Source organism: Melitaea cinxia, chromosome 1 (assembly GCF_905220565.1).
Source record: "Melitaea cinxia chromosome 1, ilMelCinx1.1, whole genome shotgun sequence".
Lineage (NCBI taxonomy): Eukaryota > Metazoa > Arthropoda > Insecta > Lepidoptera > Nymphalidae > Melitaea > Melitaea cinxia.
This window is the reverse complement of record NC_059394.1, coordinates 13,007,213-13,029,058: the sequence shown is the minus strand read 5'-3', so window position 1 is coordinate 13,029,058 and position 21,846 is coordinate 13,007,213. Positions and strand designations below refer to the sequence as shown.

At 33.7% G+C, this 21,846-nt stretch overlaps 1 protein-coding gene and 1 long non-coding RNA gene across 4 annotated transcripts in view; one reads left to right on the top strand and one right to left on the bottom strand.

The window, feature by feature from the left end:
* The first annotated feature begins 58 nt into the window (after positions 1–58).
* The window catches only part of LOC123657122, a 36,947-nt gene continuing 15,159 nt past the window's right edge, over positions 59–21,846 (top strand). The window contains exon 1 of one of the 3 annotated variants that reach the window (XM_045592719.1): positions 59–384. The gene's annotated coding sequence lies outside the window, so the exon portion shown is untranslated. Of the gene's footprint in view, positions 385–17,743; positions 18,044–21,846 lie in introns of those variants that run through there. The other 2 variants (XM_045592713.1, XM_045592709.1) reach the window with 2 other exon arrangements.
* LOC123657182 lies at positions 16,051–17,614 on the bottom strand. The gene is made up of 2 exons (XR_006743670.1): positions 17,532–17,614; positions 16,051–16,265 (listed from the first exon to the last, which is right to left on the bottom strand). It is a non-coding gene; the product is annotated as an uncharacterized LOC123657182 (long non-coding RNA).

Below are 21,846 nucleotides of genomic sequence, written 5' to 3'. Positions count from 1 at the left end.
AGAGAGGCGCGGGGAGCGAGGCGCTGGGGAATCCTGGCGCCAGACCGGCATCGGCGTCTGTCCGTACCCCGCGCCCGCTTGTTGCCGCTCACTCGAAATAGATGCACGGTGATTTACGCCTCAGGCGTATGAGTAAATATGTTGCTTGCCTGCCTGCCTTGGCATGTCCGCCCGCCCCCGCGTACCGCGAGCCGAACCGATACACGCCTCGCGAGCGACGACGTCGCGCTTGAAATTTGAATGTTTTGCGCGCGAGTAATCACGACCTACCACGTCTCGAAGAGAATGCATGCGTGGGGGGTTATGACGTATACATATATTTTCAACGAACACAGAAACTGGCAAGGTGAATTTAACTCACATTAAACATTGTCAACTGCAGATGTAAGTACTGTTAGAATAGATACCTACTATCTATCATTATCAATGTTCCATATTATATCAATGTTTTATAGCCACTATGTAAAATCTCAAAAAATTAAAGATAGGTATATTAAATATTATACACAAAAAACATAGAAAACGTTCGTCTTCAAATTGACAAATGTTGAAAAGTAAATTTATCTAAAACAAATTATTTAGTTCGTAGTTACAACAACTAGTTGTCTAGTTCTAAAAAAATTATATATCAAATGAAACTAGTTCATAGGTAGTATAATAATCAGTGGTTTTACAAATTTAAAAATATAGCCTAGTAAACTGAATAAAATTAAAGAATATATATTTAAAAATATATATTTTAAATGAGGCTAATGAGGATTTAAATGAGGGCACAGCAGGAATTTCCTCCTCAAAATATGGAGCAGCCCGACTGGGGTAGTACCTCGACCTTACAGAAGATCACAGCAAAATAATACTGTTTTCAAGCAGTATTGTGTTCCTGTTGGTGAGTAAGGTGACCAGAGCTCCTGGGGGGATTGGGGATTGGGTCGGCAACGCGCTTGCGATGCTTCTGGTGTTGCAGGCGTCTATAAGCTACGGTAATCGCTTACCATCAGGTGAGCCGTACGCTTTTTTGCCAACCTAGTGATATAAAAAAAAATCTATTCTTCTATAATCTTTAATTTTATATAATTTTAATATAATTAATTAAAGAATAAGAGTAACATACAAATATTTCATAGAACTGTAAATTAAAAAATTGTAAAATTTGCCGACTAATCAACAACCTAGCTAGCCTATTAAAGCAATCGCCAATTTTTTTACAAAAACGTAACAAAAGAGAACAGAAGTGGATACATAAAAATATTCAGCAATACATTTTAAATTATTTCAAAGCAGCAGGTTACCCTACTATTTTTTTATCTTACAATAAGCAAATAAAAAATTCTTGTTATTACTACCATAGATATTTGCTGTAATTGTTATCATTTAATCATAATACGTCATATTTATCGGTTTATCGGTCTAATAAATAATGATATTGATTCAGCCTGTAACATCCTGTTTCTTGGCATGGGCCTCTTTCTCCACATAGGAGATGGATTGGGTATAGTACCGAGTATAGGAGCTTTCTAAAGTTTAAATTTAATTGACATTTCAAGATTCTTACTTCGTCGGCAGTTTTTCAGAAACGCTTCTGGGACAAAAACTGTCTTCTGGCGACCGGTCTTACAGGTTCTTGAGAGTAGTGTTCTTTCATTCATCACATTTTATGTTGAAGATTTTGTATCTATGCTCTACACCGGATATTGTAATTGGCTTTGGTATGACTGTAGTCGTGTTGACGTATAGTCTATTGTTAACTTCACTTCCGTTCTTCATCTTGAATCGTTCCATCTGCTTGTGCTTGTGACAAATTATTAAATTAATTGTATTATTGTATTCTACTTTTATAATCCGACAGTGTAATGCAGTGATAGTTTATTGAAATAAAACTCACATTTCATTACAAATTATATTTGGTATTATTTCGTGCTGCTACTCTCCTGACGATCTCCACGGCGCAACCTAACTTTGCTAACATTTTACCACATTCGCATATTGTTTTTAAAATAATATGTCTAAATAAAACAGTTTTCAGTCGTTTTTACGTCGTTAAAAAATATTGATATAAGTAACAGCTTGAGATTATAATCAAACAAGACGTAAATGTTTAGTGTAGCATCTTATTGGTTGATTTAGAAAGATTCGAGAAGAATTAAGACTACATCTATCTAAATAAAGATGATGACTAAATATTGGAACGAAGTTCCTTACGGCGGCAGGCTTACATTTGGCTGGGCGACAGAACTGAAAAAAATGTGATACAAAAACCGTAAGAAAAATATATAACGGAAGTGACGTATTATCAGTCACACCACTGTATAATATGACGATTGTAAAACTAAAATATTACTAGTAAACTTTTTTTAAATTATTTATGTAATTTTATACTGTCAACAAAAATAAGTACAACATATGTCTTTACATATGTTTTTTTTATTGCACTTAATAGTTTGAATTATTATTATTATTAATATAATTATTATTATTAATATAATTATTATTTTCTTTGATTTATTTTATTTTACGGTATTTGTTATTTTCTAAAATACTCAAATTTCCTAAATACTTTTATGTACTTAATTGAAAAGCAATCAATAAAATTAAAAAAAATCAAATTCAACATATTTTTTTCAAATTGTGTTGCTTCTATACTATCCGAAGAAACTTCGTTCCTACCTGGTGTCCGATGACACTAGATAATTTTTTTAAATAAAAATTATAGTCCCAACAATTTATCTTAGTTTAGTACTTACAAGAACTTTTCATCGATAATAATCAAACACTTCAACGTATGCCAATATGGTTCTCTAATTGTGTACCTTATAAAATCTTTTAAGCATCTTGTAAAAAAAAAACAATAACCATTTAATAAATCTGCACCTACGTAGCAGCGTTTATTTATGTACATATATATATTTTGTTACTGTATGAACAAATGGGTTAGTGCGCTGGCCATTGCAACAGACAGGGTATGTGAGGCAGGTGCACCTTCAAATGTACTGGTTTAGTAACTTCTGCGAGTCGAAAGTCAATGTGCTATAAATTGCTCTACGTTTTCATTCTTATAAGATATAAAATTATTAAACTATTGCTTTGAAAAATATAAACATCTCTGTTTTGATATTTGTTGACTGGCCCCATAGCTCGTTTGGGTACAAACGACAACATAGACAAAAATTAGTAATAATTAAATATTTTTATCAGAGTGATATTCAAATACTTATATTCAATACCTTTACATTTCATTGAATTATTGATGACATTTATATTTATAATATTATTACATTTATATATCTAATATTTTTTGTACAACTAAGTTTTTTTAATAGGAAAGTGAGTCAGGGGTTTTATTTGATTGCACTAAAACTACCAATATATATTTAATTATTAATAACAATACCCTATCAACACATTGTACATACCTGTTCACTATATATATGCTTAAATATGCAGTCGAACTCGATGATCGTACGTACGTAAGCGTGCTCCTTATAACAGTTTTGCTGTTAAAAATAATTAATTATGCAAGTAACTTAAAGGTCATTTTAACACAATACTCAATAGCCCCTATAGAATTTCGCTAAATAACGTCAGACTAGATCAATTTATCGACCTGCTGCGTATTTATTATATTAAAAATATATATTATTATAATAAATTAAATAATTTTACATTTTTTCGTATTTTTTATAACCAGTGGTCGAAAATCGACTACAATTAATTTAAATTATAAGTTGGAACATTAAACTGGAACAATTAACTAAGAGGCGAATGAGGGATAAGACAGTTCCACTACCAACTTGGAACTTAAAAAGCCGGCCGATGGCGGGATAACTATACAACTGCTGGCTTTCAAATACACAGACCGAAGACGGGCAGCAGCGTCTTCAGTACGACAAGGAAGCGGTCATCAACCCGCCTGCCCAGCGCGGTGACTATGGGCAAAACACATGATTCCACGCCTCTTTTGGCGTGAACTTGGGGGCTATGTCCAGCAGTGGACTGCGATAGCCTGAAATGAGTGAGTGAGTGATAATAAATAATAATAGGAAATTTAGTATTTTAGAAAATAACAAATACCGTAAAATAAAATAAATCAAACAAAATAATAATAATAATATTTTAGTTTTACAAACGTCATATTATAAAGTCGTGGGACTGATATTATGTCACTTCCGTTATATATTTTTCTTACGGCTTTAGTATCACATTTTTTTCAGTTCGGTCGCCCAGCCAAATGTAAGCCTGCCGTAAGGAACTTCGTTCCAATAATAATTCTAATATAGCCTATACTTATATTAAAATATTGTCTATTTGTCCCGAAATTAATATATATTTGGCGCGCAACCTCAATTTGCAAATTCCCTGGACTGACAGAAAAACTTAATGCCACTTTAAAAAAATCTAAATTTATCTTCTGATGAAAATTCGTGAAGCGCTACTTTACGAATTAAAGACCATGGTATCAGCGTGAGAAAAATTTCTTGTGTCGCTCTTCCTGCGTTTCTTTCTTCTGTGCATAGTATCAAATATCTATGTTCCGACATCTTAACATCAAAGTCAGTCTAAATTACAGATGCTACAGATGCAATAGAAAACTGGAAGTTAAATTGTCCTAATGGCGATATCCCGAAGGAGGTTACAAAACAAAAACATTGGGATATGCAGCATAACAGTTCACAATACTCATATAAATTTGACACAAAATCTTACAAGTTATGAAAACAGTGCCAGGTTTCTGGCAGTGTCAAATAAAGAGTCGGGTCACTGGAAACACGCAATGCCGTCAAAAAACCTTGGGACACTTAGACAATGAAAGTTTTAGAATTGCTGTTGGTGTCCAGTTGGGAGCTTCACTGCTTTGAACACAGATGTCCATGCAGAAAGGAACTTGATTCTTTCGGACTACACACTACACTGCCTTTTCTGCAACAATAGTTCAGGTAGATTTTCCCGCCATGGTTCCCTAAGTGATACCATAAAAAGAGCTCGTGCCGCCATTGACTTTCCTGCTCTTATCAAGCCTATATATTATGGAATTTGTCGCGGTGATTCCAAGAGACCTGGTTGATTGACGTTGGTTCCCTGGGAAAGGGGACGGTCGCTTTAGTGGGACGCAACCTGCGTAGACACACTAACTTGCTCCATCTCATGTCAGGGAAACAGCCTTAAAAGCGGGAGACGCAAGTAAATAAATAAATAAATATTTACACAATACACACACGGTCATCTGTTCCTAAAGTAAGCAACTTAATGCTTGTGTTATAGGTAACAGCCAACTGGTATATAGCTACATATTTTTTTTCAAAAAACATACTTATAAATAACACATATAAATAAATACTTATATTACACCCAGACTCGGGGTGGGAATTGAACCCACAACCCTCGGAGCAGAACGCAGGGTCACTACAAACTACGCCAACGGGCTAGTCAAGTAAAAAGTTAGTTCTGAATTGTAAAAATATAATTATGTATAATATTTAAATAAAGAAATTTGATAAATAATAATAAGAGATTATCATTATATTTCGTAGCTTGCAGTAGTTTTGTTCTTTACACAATAAAAATTTTAAAATCGAAGAGGTGCTATAACAAAAACGTGATTACACTAAAAACTTGGGCCTAGACCTTAGATGGTCCCAGCAGGGAAATTCACATTCTATATGCCGGTTGTACGATAAATGTCTCTCTCCGGGGTAACCATTTGGTCCCACTAACTATCAGGTGGCTGCTATAGAACGAAACATGAAAGTTCGTATCATCATCAAGTTACTATCCGCATAGTTCAGGGATATCGCACGATATCGTTTTAAGCAACAATCATTTAATTTCACTTGTATTATAAATCTAAAAATTATATTATTAGCTTTGAGTCAGGGTGGGTAAGCGCCTTGCCTTGCCCCACTATGAGTACGACTAATCGACTATATTACCTACTGAACCCATTGCGAATTGCAACGCAACGGGACGAAGTTCGTTCTTTTATGAGATATTTTCCTATTTAAATCTGGGGGCACGGTAGTGCCCCCGCCAAGACGAACCAAAAAAAAAAAAACGAAAAGCACTACCTATCTTTTCTCGAAGTGCTTCGTCGTTTTTTTGAACCCTCATAACTTGGGTTTGGATTATACCAGATAAACAAAATTCTGGGGATATGGTGTCAATAGTGGACTTATTAAACATATAAAGTTTCAATTGCATAGCTCTTATACTTTAGATTTTATTGATATCTAAAAAACCCCGATTTCGTCACTCACTGATGATCATCAAAATTCTTAGAGTACTTCCTGAAGTCCCAGAAGGCTGAAATTTGGTATGTAAGCTAGTATTAGTACACAAACAACAAAAAAATTCTAAAACTTGGAACTATTACCCCCCAACCCCTTAAACTAGGGGATGGAAGTTTGTATGAGACTTCCGCAAATTTTGATGCTAGAGGTCTGAAAATTGATATAGGGACTCCTTGTTATTTATAATAATAATAAAATACATTAAAAAAAATCGGTTATTAGTTTATCTCGAAAATTTATATTTTGTAATTTTGGTATTTAAGTTTTGGCGGAGATCACCGTTTGCATATCAGTTCAACATAAAATCAAAAACAGCGTGCTTAAACCGAATATGGTGAATATTGGATGATATTTATGGTATAAAATGTGTCGGAGGTAAAATGCAACAATATATTGTCATAAGCAACTTACAAAAAGAAGTGAAATCCCACCAAAAACATTTTCATGTAAAATGTTGCCAAGACGAGATCATATGGCTGTCAAAAAATTATCAGATCTCATGTAGAGCCAAGCTTCTAACTCTACACGCCCTAACTCTACAAGCCCTAACTTCACAAACTCTACACCTTAGTCAAAATATGTGGCTTGGCCGTTTCGTTACCGTCACGTGGGCGTAAGGTGAAAAATTTTTTCACTGTTTTTTACTTTTCTGTCATACAATAGTTCTATTAAAGAAAAAATAAAAAGAAGAAGAATAATTGATTACATATAATACAAATAAAAATAAAAAGAGAAAATATATTTATATAAGTGAGACAGGAAAGTCGTCATCTACAACATCGGCAGCCGGTAGTAACGAAACGGCCAAGCCACATATTTTGACTAAGGTGTAGAGTTTGTGAAGTTAGGGCTTGTAGAGTTAGGGCGTGTAGAGTTAGAAGCTTGGCTCTACATGAGATCTGATAATTTTTTGACAGCCATATGATCTCGTCTTGGCAACATTTTACATGAAAATGTTTTTGGTGGGATAATTTATTCATGAATCACTATGGCAACGCGTACGAGATTTGAAGGCGCCGAGTGTCGATAGTCTAACGTCATAATATCTCAAAACATGAAAAAAAATTGCTTACTTTTACCTCGCGTTAAATAACTTACTGGGCTAGTTATTTAAAAAATCCTTTTTTAACGTGTTTTTGCAGAGTATTTCGTATGTACATATTTATTAATATCATTATTTGAGATCATATTATACAATAATTAAAAAAAAAAAAAAAACAAATACGACATTTGCTTATGTTATTATAATTAAAAAAAAACCTTGTTTAATAATTAAGTAGGCATATTTTAGAAGATCGATACGTTGCTATGTTAGAAACTACAAAAAAGATCATTCAATTAAAAAAAAAATAACGCCAGTGTGAAGTTAAGGCAATTCCTGTAAGTATCAGAATGGTGATCACAAAAAATTTGTGACTAGGAGCGGTGAGCAGCGAATGGTGGGAGGCGATGGCGCGTGCTAGAGATTCTGAGAATCGTAACACGGAACACCAGTCACCACTCACCAGTTGTGTTGGACCCAACACAACTTACTAATGACAACTCGTCTACTCGGCTGACGGCTGTCTCATTATTTGCGACGATTCTACTATCCTTATCGAGACCGCTTGCTACTTATTATACTTATATATGTTTCTGTTACAAGTAATTGTCCACACTGTTATATTAACGAAATTACGTTTTAAGTACCAATCTTGATTATCGAATTAGTTTGTCAGTTATAATATGCTTAATAATAATCAAATTAGTTCGATTTAATCGCATAACAAGTATGTAATACAGTGTACAGGTAGAGTTATTGCATTATATCAGGATATGAAATCTAGCAAATAAGCTTAGCTAGGGTAAATAATGCTGGCCGGTACGGCCGCAGCCGCTATGTCCCTGCATTTAAAATCTGTAATATATATTAAATGCTTAAAATATTTAAGGTACTTAAGTACTTAAATAGATAAGGATTAATGCTGTATTGCTTAAAATCGCTTCGAAAATAAGTCATTATTTACCTTAAAAAGTAAAGGATAAAAATGGTTATTGTGGGTTATCCGTAAGAGATAGACATATATATATATACCATAGCGGACTTTTTGTAGACCTTTTTAAGGTGTACAATACTGTACCTACTACATTATTTTGATCTGTCTCGTAGGATTCACCTAGCGTTTGAATGTAAGCGCAAAAAAAAGTGTTTATATACGACATCACATTAGAAAACTCCAAAATTATCAGTCTTTCCCTACTATATTATATTTTCTCTGCAGAATCTACATTCCGAATCGGTGGTAGCTTTACTTTTATAAAAATAATAATTTATTTTTAAAGTTATAATTTGTAAAATGACGATTCGAAAGTGCTCTTTCGGCCTATTTGAAAAAGCTGTTTTTGATTTTGATTTTTTATATTATGCATGTGTAAACTGCATAATAATCCGTTGTGAACTTTTATGATTATTAATTAAAGAACTTATTTAAAGATTTATATTATGTAGTGATAAATTCATCTCTCTCAAAACATCACTTTTTTGTTCGTTAGTGTTTCACACAATTTCCTATTCATTATTTCACGCGTTTTTCCTATCACGGACTTTGTCACCTCCAAAAATAAACTATAAATTTCAGTAAAATAACAAACGTATCAGAAATCAGCTCTACACACGTGTTGGCCAAATCTTGAACTTCTGTCACTGAGATTATTTCTGGAGCAAAACATACAATAGATACACATGTAACACGTAACAAAGATGTGAGCTCGTGTCACATTTTCCTTATAACGTTTTGTAGAAACAATAAAACAATATATCTTCGTGAATTATGTAATTAAGGTTAATTGATAAAAAGTAAAAAAATCTTTAATTTTAATAAAAATATTGAAATGTGTACGTTAAAATTCCTTACGCAATTGATACGCGAGATTTTGCCTGACTTGAAGCCAAATTATTGTTTGTATTAATAATAATAAATGTTTTGAAAATGTCAGTCAGCCAGTCAGTTCAGCTTATTGCAGCCCACTGCTGAACATAGGCCTCCCCAAGCTCGCGCCAGAAATCCCGGTTTTCCCCAATCCTCATCCAGCCTACACCGGCAATCTTACGTTCCTATATCGTCGGTCTACGGGCCGGAGGATGTCCCGAACTGCGTTTGCCTAGACGTCTCCACTCCAGGACACGTCTGCTCCAACGGCCATCGGTCCTGCGATACAGATGACCAGCCCACTGCCACGTTAAACTAAACGCTAAATAAATAATAATAAATAAATATTGTAAGGTTAATTTAATTAATATATAATTCTTAAGTTTTTTAACGTTTTCTAAGCAATTATTAGTTACTGTTTTTTGATATCGCAGGGTAAGCCATTTATGGGTGATATCTAGGATGCCCGGGTAGGCATTCCTAGACCGTATGTCGGCTTCAGCACTTAGGGGTGCACTACCGACCAAAACCCCTGCGGGAGCCTTTAGCCGCTTTAATTGGAGGGTCCCGGATCTGCAGGCACAGGATCCCTCCAGCGACAGGCTGGCCTCGGCGAAAAGACCAGACTTCTCCTCCATGGGCATTGTCCGGCTCACCTCTGAACAATCCCGACGACGCCATGTCTAGCAGGACCGGGTTCCCATCCCGGCCCGACATGGGCACAGGGGCGTTACTGGAATCGCATTAAGTAGCGCCTCCTACGCACCCCCGCTCGGCGCCTGCGGACGGAGGCCTCGTCGGCGGCCCCCTCTCATCCGCTCGTCGTTCTCCTTCTGGGATATTACTGTCTCGCAGAAGGAGAAATTATTAGTTACATTGACTAATCATTGCAAACGAATAATCAAATGATTAATGTCGGTCATTCGATGTGTCAGAATCAACTGACAGGTAAGATGTCGACTCATTCGGACTTACTTTACTTTGTACCGAGCTGTGAGAAGGTTGTGTCGAAATATAATTCTGTTTTCCTTCAAACTATGTTTCATTTCTAAGATAAGGATTTGACTCTTTTAGTATTTCGAAAAATGTTTTGACATGTCAAAATTGGCGAATAAACTGTTCAAGTATACTATAGTTAATTTATTTTATTTAAATAAGTTAAAGCATAAACTAAATGATTTTAACAGCCATGAGATTTATTTTAGCGGGCAAATCATCCATTTTTATTACATTTAGCGAGAATTAATAGATAATATGTTACATCTCGTGTTAACATGCTTTTATGAAAATGTCCGGTAGTAATATTATTTTTTCCTTAAAAAGTACTTAAAAGTGTAAATAAAATAATTCGATCAGGATTTGTTGCTAGATACTTACCTACATTTTGAAAACTGATCGCTAAACTATAGACCTTATAGGAACTCTTTTGGTTGGGTACTCACACAACGAGCTCGCTTTACTCGATGTATCTTGTATGAGACTGAATCGGACATGAGATGCCATGGTAGAAGATCCGGAATCACATTGCCCGTTTCATCACGATATCTACATATCAACTAACTGTGCCCGTAACGTTGTTCGCATGGAATTTTATAAAAAAGATATCGTTCAGGTTGCGGTTATAAAAAAAATAAAAATTTTGACAGTGCGAGCCATATGATCTCGTCTTGGCAACATTTTACATGAAAATGTTTTTGGTGGGATAATGATAACTAAAAGGGCATATGACTTAATACGTGTCAGAAATTGTTTTCGAAAACAAGAAAATACAATTATTCATTTCAACGTCAACTTTTTTCGTTCAACGTTCAACGTTTTTTTTTTTTTTTTTACATTATTTTACATTTATAAACATATTTACAATTCACAAACTTAAGAACTAAGTATTTACGTATAGTTATGGTACAAATCATATCAGCGTGGATTTGTGCTATTTTATATTTCGCCGTTGAATCGCTATGATTCTCTGGGCAAAAAATGCACCAGTCCTCTTGTCACCAGCAGTGGAGGCAATAAGGCGAGGAGTAATATAATTAATAAGATATAATATAATTAAATAAATTATTACCAGATATATTGATAAGATTCTGTCAGCCTACAAGAATTGGCAGCATGTAGTAGTTGTAACCGTGTGTAACAATTTCTATTATTTATTTATTTATTATTATTTCTTATTACAATTCTTATAGGCTGCACAAATCTTATCAATATATCTGGTAATAATTAATAAGAAACATATTACAAATCTATATAGTATAATTATATGTTTATGCTGAAGGCTGATACTACTATATAAGCTATAATTCTATGATTATATTATTAACGCGTAAATTACTGATCTTCTGTGTTATGTACATGTGGCTAATACAGTATTTTTTTATCCAACTAGTCATATATACTTATTTACAATTACATTTTCACGAATTATCCAAAATAAAAAAATGTAAAAAACAAATAATACTAAATGATAAAAAAATCATTATATAATGGCAAAAACTATCGGCAATATCATTTTTCATTATATACTTACTAAAAAATTTAATTACAGTTTACATCTTATAGGTATTTTATTGTAACCAATAAACAATTAATTATTAAATCGTTAAAAAAGTATCGTACTTCTTTATTTTTTATCAAAATACAAAGTAAAATTTGCTTCGCCGGATATCTTTTGTTTTATAACGCGTTATCTTTTATCACAACTTATCTTTATCAACGAATTGACTTTTTTGTACCTATGTAACATATTAAATAAGTATAATTGAGTATTTTTTACTTTTTTTTCTTACATTATAATATTAAATAAGTTATGCGTGTACACTGTACAGTTTTTATTTGTTCTGATGGAATTCTTACACCTTGATGTTCTTATATCGGCCTCTACTAAAGTTTTAACATGATTAAGCATTTCCGTTATAAAAACAATTACGCTCATTTTCTTTGATCGTTTATTCGGTGACTTATTACGTTGTACGTCTATTATATGTTAATAGCAATTTGCGTAGGCGTAAGGAATGCATCTCGGAAGCAGAAACATCTCACCAAACTCGAAGTTTTGGCAAATTACCAAATACTGATCCTCGCTGGATCCACTGTCACTTCGACTGTATTTGTAATGGAAGAAATAAATGCCAAGTCTATTTAAAGATAGTACAGCATTTCGCTTGATAGAAAAATAAAAACTTTCAAACTTCTTCATTATAGATACGTAGGTAGGTATATGTACCTCTGTAGTAAAGTGATGAAATAATTTTTCGTGATTATAAATGATTTGTAATTAGGTATGTGGTACTTCTTTAATTTTTGGCAACAAAAAAAGATAAACGAAAAATTTATTCATTTGTACAAAATACAATTTTATAACAACAAACAGTTTTTTAACAATTATTACTCTGGTGTAGTGAGTGGTGCGGCGTGTACGAGCTTAAAAACCGGAGGGTTGCGGGTTCGGTTTCCGCTCTTGGTGGATATTTGTATTTGTACAAATATTACTTTGCGGTTTGGATGTATGTCCTTGTGGGTCTCTCCGCCAAGCCTCGGAGAGCACGTTAAGCTGTCGGTCCCGGTTTTTTGTCGTATACATACACCTGATAGCGATCGTCGTCGATCGTAATCAAATAATTATTTCGTTTTGGATTAATTTTAGATTAGGCCTCTTTCCCCATATAGGAGAAGGATCAGAGCTTAATTCACCACTCTGCTCCAATGCGGGCTGGCGGATTTATTCCCTACTATGAGTAACGATCACTATCAGGTGTACATGATAACAAACGGGACCGACGGCTTAACGTGCTCTCCGAGGCACGGTGAGGAGACCCACAAGGACTACACAAACACCCAGACCACGGCAAACACCTGTATGGCCAATACAAATGTTTGTCATGTGCGGGAATCGGGAATGTTTACAAACTCTTCTTCGTTGTAACTCTTAATAATAAGATGAGGTTATATGGAGAGTAACTTCAAACTTGCTGCAAAAAGGTACCTACTGAACAGGGTCAGACAATGTTTTGCATTGGGACATTGGCTTCTTCTTCGCAAACATGGAACTCTATCAATGACGGGTAGTTCGTAATGTCGTTTATGTCCTTTTGTTATCTTTTCATCTCTCCATAGAAACGTTAATTTTACATGAGTTTTTACCGTCTTCTTACAATGGGGAGATTTCTGAAGAGCTCGTTGACATAGTTCCACCGTCATATTACCATAGCTTCGTTTTCTTTAGGACACCCTTGCTGAAAATTCCAAATAAAAAATGATGATTTGTGTGGGAAGCTATTATAAACTATTGTGTCTTTGAAACAGGGATTCCAAAATTTTCATACAATTTTCATATAATTTTATCTGTTTTTATCTGGGCTATCTGGATTCCAGATAGTTCTAACTAGACCTGCTGTGTCGTTACGGCAGTAAAGAATATAGCCACCCCATATGTAATAAATAGTCTCTGGTAGAATATAGTCTTTGCCCGTGGGTGTCGAGTGTCGACTAAGGGATAATACAGTTCCACTGCCACCTTGGAACTTAAAAAGCCGACCAATGGTGGGATAACCATTCAACTGCTGTCTTTTAAATACACAGGCCGAAGACGGGCAGCAGCGTTTTCGTTGCGACAAAGTCAACCCTGCGGTCACCAACTCGCCTGCCCAGCGTGGTGACTAGTGGCGCGAACTTGTGGAGGAATATGACCAGCAGTGGACTGTGATAAGCTGAAGTGATTCTGCCCTAAGCATTACTTATAAAATGCCACGTATAAATTGATCCTTGACATCTATAAGAAATAATGCTATACAAAAACATAAATTTACTAAGCGTGTTAATCGAAATTTTAAGTAAGTATTTTATGTCTAGCAAGTTTTGATATGCTAATATCAACATGTTACAAGAATAGTTTATTTCCGTACAAAACATTTTTTTTTGTTTAAAATCTGAAAAAAAAGCAACAATTGATGCTATTTTTCGACATATTTGTAATGTTACTTTTGATAAAAATCATTTGGTTTACTTGCTGTGAAATAATATATTTGATGTAAAAAGTTAATAAGTTTTTAAGTTGTGAAATGTAAAAATGATTTAATTGAGACATATATCTATTGTTGCGTGATAAGTTTTTAATGTAAAATTAAAAATATGCTTTAAAAATCGTTATTTTATCGCAAGAAAACGGCAACGAGCTTAATTGAGGAAAGACTAGCAACAATTATAAGTATTTATAGTTATATGTATATTTGGTCAAGTGATACTCGGCTTCGAAGACTCGCTGACTCACGAATATAATTACCATATTCACACATATGTATGTATTCAGTGCTGTAGCTATTTACTATGTGAAAAATATTCAGTCATTCTATACACAAATGTTTCAATAATATGACGCAAGGAAAACAAACGAGTTTATTTAATTTCCGGCAGAGTACCTATGTAGGTATATATCGCTCTGTGTTTTGTACGTTTTGTAAATACCTTTTTATTACATAGCTAGTTTAATATAAAATAGAAAGTAAGTATTAATAGGTTACAACCGAGTCCACCGTCAAGAAAATGTGTTAGAATAAACATGCAGAAATGTATAGAACTTGTTTACAAATTAGGATGATCAATAATTTTTTTAGATATAACTATATATTTTTGACTTGACAAAAATTCTGGCATGCTTATACCGTAATCCGAAATCTTTGACTTGAGTTCTGCTTCTTGTGTAGAGGTATTTGTTTATTTCTGGAATAAATGAACACTAAAATTTGACAGCTTCAGGGTGAAGGCGAATATTATTATTCGTAATACGATATTACACGATACTTATGAATAACAAATAAATGTATTTAACTGTTATAAAAGAAGTTTTAGAACAACTACCTAATTATCAAAGCAAGAATTAATAATTAGTTCCTTTTTTGATCTAGGTAGGTAAGTATTTTATTTTTTTCTTTGAAAACAAACTACTCAGTAGGTATGCACATTTCTCACAAACTTTCATTAAATTCCTTTGCGTTTGCGTGTCATTTATTCGCTATCGATTAATTTGGTAAAGTAAGTAGGCGTTACGTAGTCAGTGTATAGAATCACAGAACAACTAGCGACCGGTAGCGGGGCGCGGTCGAATAGCGAGCGGCCGGTCACAGCAACACAACGTTATAGCGGTCAGGCCAGCCAGACGATGGCCTGGTTCTAAGGGAAGCCATACTAGTGGGGGATACTTTGCTCCTTTGAGGCTTTTATTTGGCAATGTAGTAATCGTCACACTACACAATTACACTTACACATCACACAAGAATTTTGTTACGAGTAAAATCTGTTAACCATCAATACATATACATATATAAAAATGTAACAGGTCGCTGACTGTAAATTTAAAATATATGAGAAAAAATATAATTGGGACCTTTATCAACGTAAATAGCACCCAAAACAATGATTCTCAGAATTGTTTTGTTTGGCTGAGCGTTTGTGCACGGTAATCTCAGAAACGGCTTATCCTATTTAGATGTGGTTTTCAGTCAGTTGTGGCAAGCTTAACTTAACATTTAGTGTTTGTTTCATGTCAATCGGTTCATAAATAAATTCCACGCGGACGAAGTCGCGAGCAGAGCTACTACTTATATAGTAGGTATGTGTAAATATTACGGATTTAACTTAAATAATTCTTCTATCTATGTCAACTTCAAAAAATATATACATACAAGGTAGTCATGATCTATACACATGTGTGTTGATTTCAACGCTCGGCTCCAAGACGGGTTTCCCGCCCACGCGACTTTATGGCGCCTGGTCGGACTAACAATTTACTCAATAGGTAGGTATGTGTGTTTCCAAAGAATCAGGGTTTGTTGTTATTGAGACGGGAGAAATGAAAATTTGTATGAATTATTAAAATTTATTTTCAATTTATAATGTTGGCAGTCCTTTTAAATTGACCACGACAATAATCAAAAACTTAAGTTTTTACTTAGTGCAATATTACAAATAACACCGTAGCACGTGTTTCAAGGTCGCGACGTGACGTGGCAAGTCAGCAACAGGCGGAGAACTTCAAAGAAGCTGTGCAACAAGTGTGCTACTCCTTGGTTTCTCTGGTCTTAGGAAGCAAAAAAAAATTTCTCACTAATAATACAGTTGTTAACAAAAATTTGTTTTATGTTTCAATCGCTTAAAATATCGATCGCAAGTTCTTCGTTTTAAGGAGTGATTATATTTCTATGCGTAAATGCTTAAGAAATTTGACCAGTTTCGTTGTTTTGTTTATCACTAGTTTCCTGACTAAGAATCGAGCGACAGCGCGCTATCGACATAGCGCGTGCGTCATCGCCTCCGCACAAGTGATAAGCGCCTTGAATTATCATTGCAAATAATGTGTTTATATATATTAAATTGTGTAATTCATATCTGGCTCGAGTACTGAGGAGTTTCTCCAATCGTTTTACAGTTTAGTAACTATATATTAAGATATATAATACGTGATGACGCAGCCTTATTTGCATTTGAGCAAAATAAGTGATATAGGTACTAACAAAATGATAAAGAGGTCTTAGTGATAGCGAGTTCAGGCGATAAGTTCTATATAAATAGGAAAATGGCATTTATATTACTACTTATTGTTTAAACATTTAAATTAATCTACAATCAATTCGTCACTACATTTTTGAAATAAAAAGCACCTTAGTTGATTTATATAGAGAATGTAAAATGAACAGTGGCACATAAAGCCAATACCCGTTCTAGTCGGGCGCAGCCGTTACGAAATCACTGCTGCATTAAAATTATACGAATGGAACTACCTATAGTCAACAATAATTTCTCGATTTAAACAACATTATAAAGGTGATTTACGAAATGCTAACGAATACATTATATGGTAAGATAATAATGAATTTTATCGTTATGTGTATACGTCTTCTTGTTCAATAAATGTAATAAGTACCTAGCAAGTGATATTCATCTTAACAATGAATTAATTTTTTTCTGGTAAAATATTTTCAAATTATTTCATTTGATATATTTTTATTGCAGTACAAAAATATAAACGAATAGCATGTTTGATTAAGTAAGTAAAGCTGAAGTAAGTTATTAAGGTTTTTAAACTATAATAATTATACTAGCCACTAGGTACCTACTCTTATTGTATACACCTACGTCATTACCTTTTTCAATTACGGACTTGCTTACCTCGTACATTTTTTATTCTATTGTAGTTATAATAAAATAAAACACAATGATATATAGTAAATTTGTGAAAGATGGTACTGTAATCGCAGTGTTAAAGTCCGTGCATAGATATGTATAAATAGATTACGACGAGCGACCGATCCGGTTGCGGTGAAGGAAGGAGATAGATAGAACGCACCATGAATCACTTCTTTACAGCAAGCGCACACTCGCACAGTCTGAGAGGCGCGCGGAGAGATCGCGGGTCGAGGGGAAGGTAGCTTACAGCCGAATGAAACGAAACGATACGAACCAACGACAAAGTACAACTAAAAACAGTTGAACAGTCAACCGCGGCGCGGTAACGTGCGTCGCTCGTTTCTAGAATGTGCGTTTGTCAGTAATACATTCACGGTTCATAGATAAAATAGGAAATTACGTACGCACCATTAATTATCATACGCAAAAAGAGAGTGGTTGTTCTTCTGTCGAAGTGTAAGTGACACGAGTGTGACCATAGAAAAGGTGTATGTCAGTGTGTGTGTGTGTGTGTAGTGGCGTGGATCGTCGCGCAATTATTAACGATGATTCACTTGCGCGCGGGTGAAATGCAGCCTATCGGACTTGTTGACATATGTTCAAAAGGAGTAAACAAATGATATCAAGAGTACTCCCAATATAATGGTGGATTGATTTATTATCCCGCGGCCGGTGAGATTTTAATTTGACATTATTTTTAACTGCGTGAAATTTTTAAATCTGTTTATTATAAATAGGTATTTTGAATATATAAAGATTCGATAGTAATGTTTTATATAATTGTTACACCTACATACTTGCGTTTGGTATCATGATCAACATCTCGAATACATAATACTATTAACATACTATGAACATTAATATTCTACATAAATTGATGATTGAAAAAATAATTATTGTAAAATTATACGAAAAAATAGTCAGTATAGAACTTTTGTTTACACACACCTTGTACACCTATGTATACATAACAGTAGAATTTGTGAGTTACAAGTAAGTGATTAATTACTGATATTTACGATTGCTTTAAATTCTAAGAAATAAATCGAGTTTTCTCCATAGGTACTTTAAAAACATTACATGGTTGATAAAAATATTAATTTTAAACATTTTGTCATTTTGATATTAATAACCTTTTTAGAAAATTAAGAAAGAATTTACAATTTTTGTAACTAACATTAATATGAATCTGATTTATTTAGATAGGTTATGGTATGTTTTAAAACCTACTAGGTAGGTATTCGAAATCATGTAGGGGTAAAACGGGCTGGCGGCGTGCTGGCGGCAGACACAGGCGTCGCCAGGGCCGCCTGGCTTGGCGCCAGGCCGGCGGGCGGCGGCCGACCATCGGGATTCCTTTGTCTCTTAACACTTTTTTCTATTAGCAAAGATTATTTTCATAACATTGATATTAAAATAGGTACTTTTAATCTTAAAATTTTATTTTAAAAATATTTATTTACTTAATACACGAGAATTACATTACATCCAGTTTCACAATATCATACAATCATGATCTTCCCGTTAATAAAATAGGCAGACAAACACAGGCAAATCATAGTTATGTACTGATCTGGGCAACAGAGCAAACGGCTACATTAGTGTGCGTAATGCGTACTGCGCTCATTTGCTCGTTCTTTAAACGAGCTGAGCGGCTTGCTTGTCTCGGTTTCTCAGAAATTGTAACGCCTTCTCGGAACGCAGCGACGCAGCCCTCCACAAATGCTTCGAGTGAGCGCAAAGCGAGGTCGTCACTCGTACAGCTATACGTATATGAAATGAATTGTATCGAGATAAACACCCACACTTGCATTTTCATATCTTTATGATTCTACAGATATATTTACTTTTGGTAGGTATTTGTTTGCTATTAATGAAAACATATTTAAGAAAGTAAAAACATTGCAACGATACGATTTTAAAATTAGCAATAAAACTATAAAAAGAGAAGGCAGGTAGAAATTCTAAGAAAAAAACGGGGATATCCTCGTTTCTAAAGCGCAAGTTCGTGCTTACGTCATGATGATGTCACATCATAATATTCGACATAACATAGAATAGTACATGTGCTTGCTATTCGTATAACAGTTGCGTAAAAGAGAAGTTATGTTTATGTAGGATTTACAATAAGGCTTTAATTGGTTTTTCTTTAAAACCGGATCAGGCTATAAATTATAAAGATAATTTTTTTAGTACGAAAGTTTATGGTCAGCTAAAACAAACGTAAATTATAATAGCTAAAGAACATGTGCAATTTTTAGTATTTTTAACCGATTAAAATAGGAGAAGGTTATCAGTTCATTTTTTTTTGTTGTTACTTCAAAACTTTTTTCTGGGTGGATCGATCGAAAAAGGTGGCGCTTGTTATGTGGTCCCATTTCGACATTTGACAAATACATGTTGTGTTATCTCTAATAAAATGGAGTGTGTGAACTTCGCACCCGATTGGAAAAAATTATTTTTTTTGGATTCGTTTAAAGGGTAAGCCAGGTAGCCAATAGGCTAGTAGTTTATAGTAGTGATAAATTTTGTTTGTTGTTGTGCAAAAATAATATTTTTTTTTAGCCACCAAAAAAAATCGCATTGTTACATTTCAAAAAAATATTTTTTTCCTTTGATTCTTATAGAGGAACATTAGTAGATGACTGTAGTGCATTTTATTTTGTTTATAAGCTAAAAAAAAATAATAAATTTTAAACAGTTATTGTCATGAAATTTCACTCTATAAAATCAATTTCTAAGCCTAAATATTTACAATTGAAGGTAAATTGAACGATAATCTTACATAGATTTGTAGTAAAAGTTTTTCGTTTGTAGCATAGATCAAGTAAAAAAAGGTAGATAACGCACATAGAACAGAAAACTGAAGCCACTTTTTTAAAGATGTGTGAGTGAGTGAAGTGTTGACACCTTTTAAAAAAAGTCCCTAAAATTTTTATTAAACAATTAATTTAATATAGGTAAAATGGGTATGTGAAAATAAAAACCTGTTTATAGTTTTAAATAAATTTACTAAAAATAAAACAAAAAATCGGTAGAATAATAAAAAAATATATTCGTAAGATAATCGTATGAATGGACACTTCCTATCCCCTCTGTTTATCTCTTTTCAGTTTGCAGTCGGTTTTTTTTAACTATTTTTCTTAAACCTAGAATCCTTTATGTTGTATAAGTTTTTTAAATTTTTGTCGCTTAGAACTCAGAGTCATCGTCATTGTTTGCATTTTACTAATATGATGTAGTCTTATGTTCAAATATTTTTCAATCACTAATCGTATTAAATTGACTTTATGCGCATGGCCAGCATAATCGTGGTCATTTTCTCAGTCTTACAGCCGCTACCCATTCACCTCTTATTAAAATATTCGTTGGAAACCTAAAACCATGAAATTTGATAGTAAAATATGGGTACCTAGTTTACTCAAAAATTGTAAAAAGTTAAAACATAAAACAAACAAGTTAATAATTCATAAATATATTTTGGTTTTTTTATTTTCAATTTATGTTACATAAAATAACACGAGAAAAAAACAATAACTATGTCTACTTTTTACTTAATTATTTTTCTGATTGCGTACAATTTACTTACCCACATTTTGGGGTATTGAAAAAAAGAACTACTGGCAACACTCCCGTGGTACGTCATTTCGTGACATTGAAATTATAAGTTCCGAATAACCTCAATATTATTTTGGAATAACAATAAATTTAAAGTTTTATATGTACTTACGTGTGAAACGATATTCCTTCAGATTTTTTGTTTACTTTGGTATTGTTTTTGCACCATTTAATCACACAAGACGGCATTTTATAAGCAAAGTTACTGTATGAAGCCTCGTGACATACTAACGAAAATGAGCGTAGTTTGATGCATATGTGTGCGTGAGCGCGTGTATTTACTTGAAGGAGCCGAGTTTTGTGGCTTCACTAACAACAAAGGCCGCGCATTATCTACTTTTCTTTACTATATCTATGGTTTGTAGTAGAATTAATGTGACATACAACAGCATCAGATGGTTTGAAAGTTATAAAAACTTGACTTCGACGCGTTTCGGTCAAACTATTTACGTTTTACACTATTCACGGGCACTATAAACGTCTATAATGATTGAGAGACCTCTGTACAGGTTTTGTAGTCAAAAATTTTCATTTTTAGTAGAATAAAAATTACAGAAAATCTAATTTAAAGGCGCGAAGTACGTAAAAATCGAAATAAACGTGTGGAATGCGATTAATTGTCACTACTAACAACTACTACCCAATATCTTTTAAACGAATCCAAAAAAATTCATTTTTAGCCTAATGGGATCAATTAATTATTTATCCAATTCAAACGGAAAAAATATTTTCTTTTGTTAGACTGATATAATTGTCATTAATTTCTTGTTGTAATAAAAACTGTATAAATGAATATAAAAAATGTACTAAAAAGAATATAATTCGTTTTGATATGGCATGATTTATTTTACAATCTA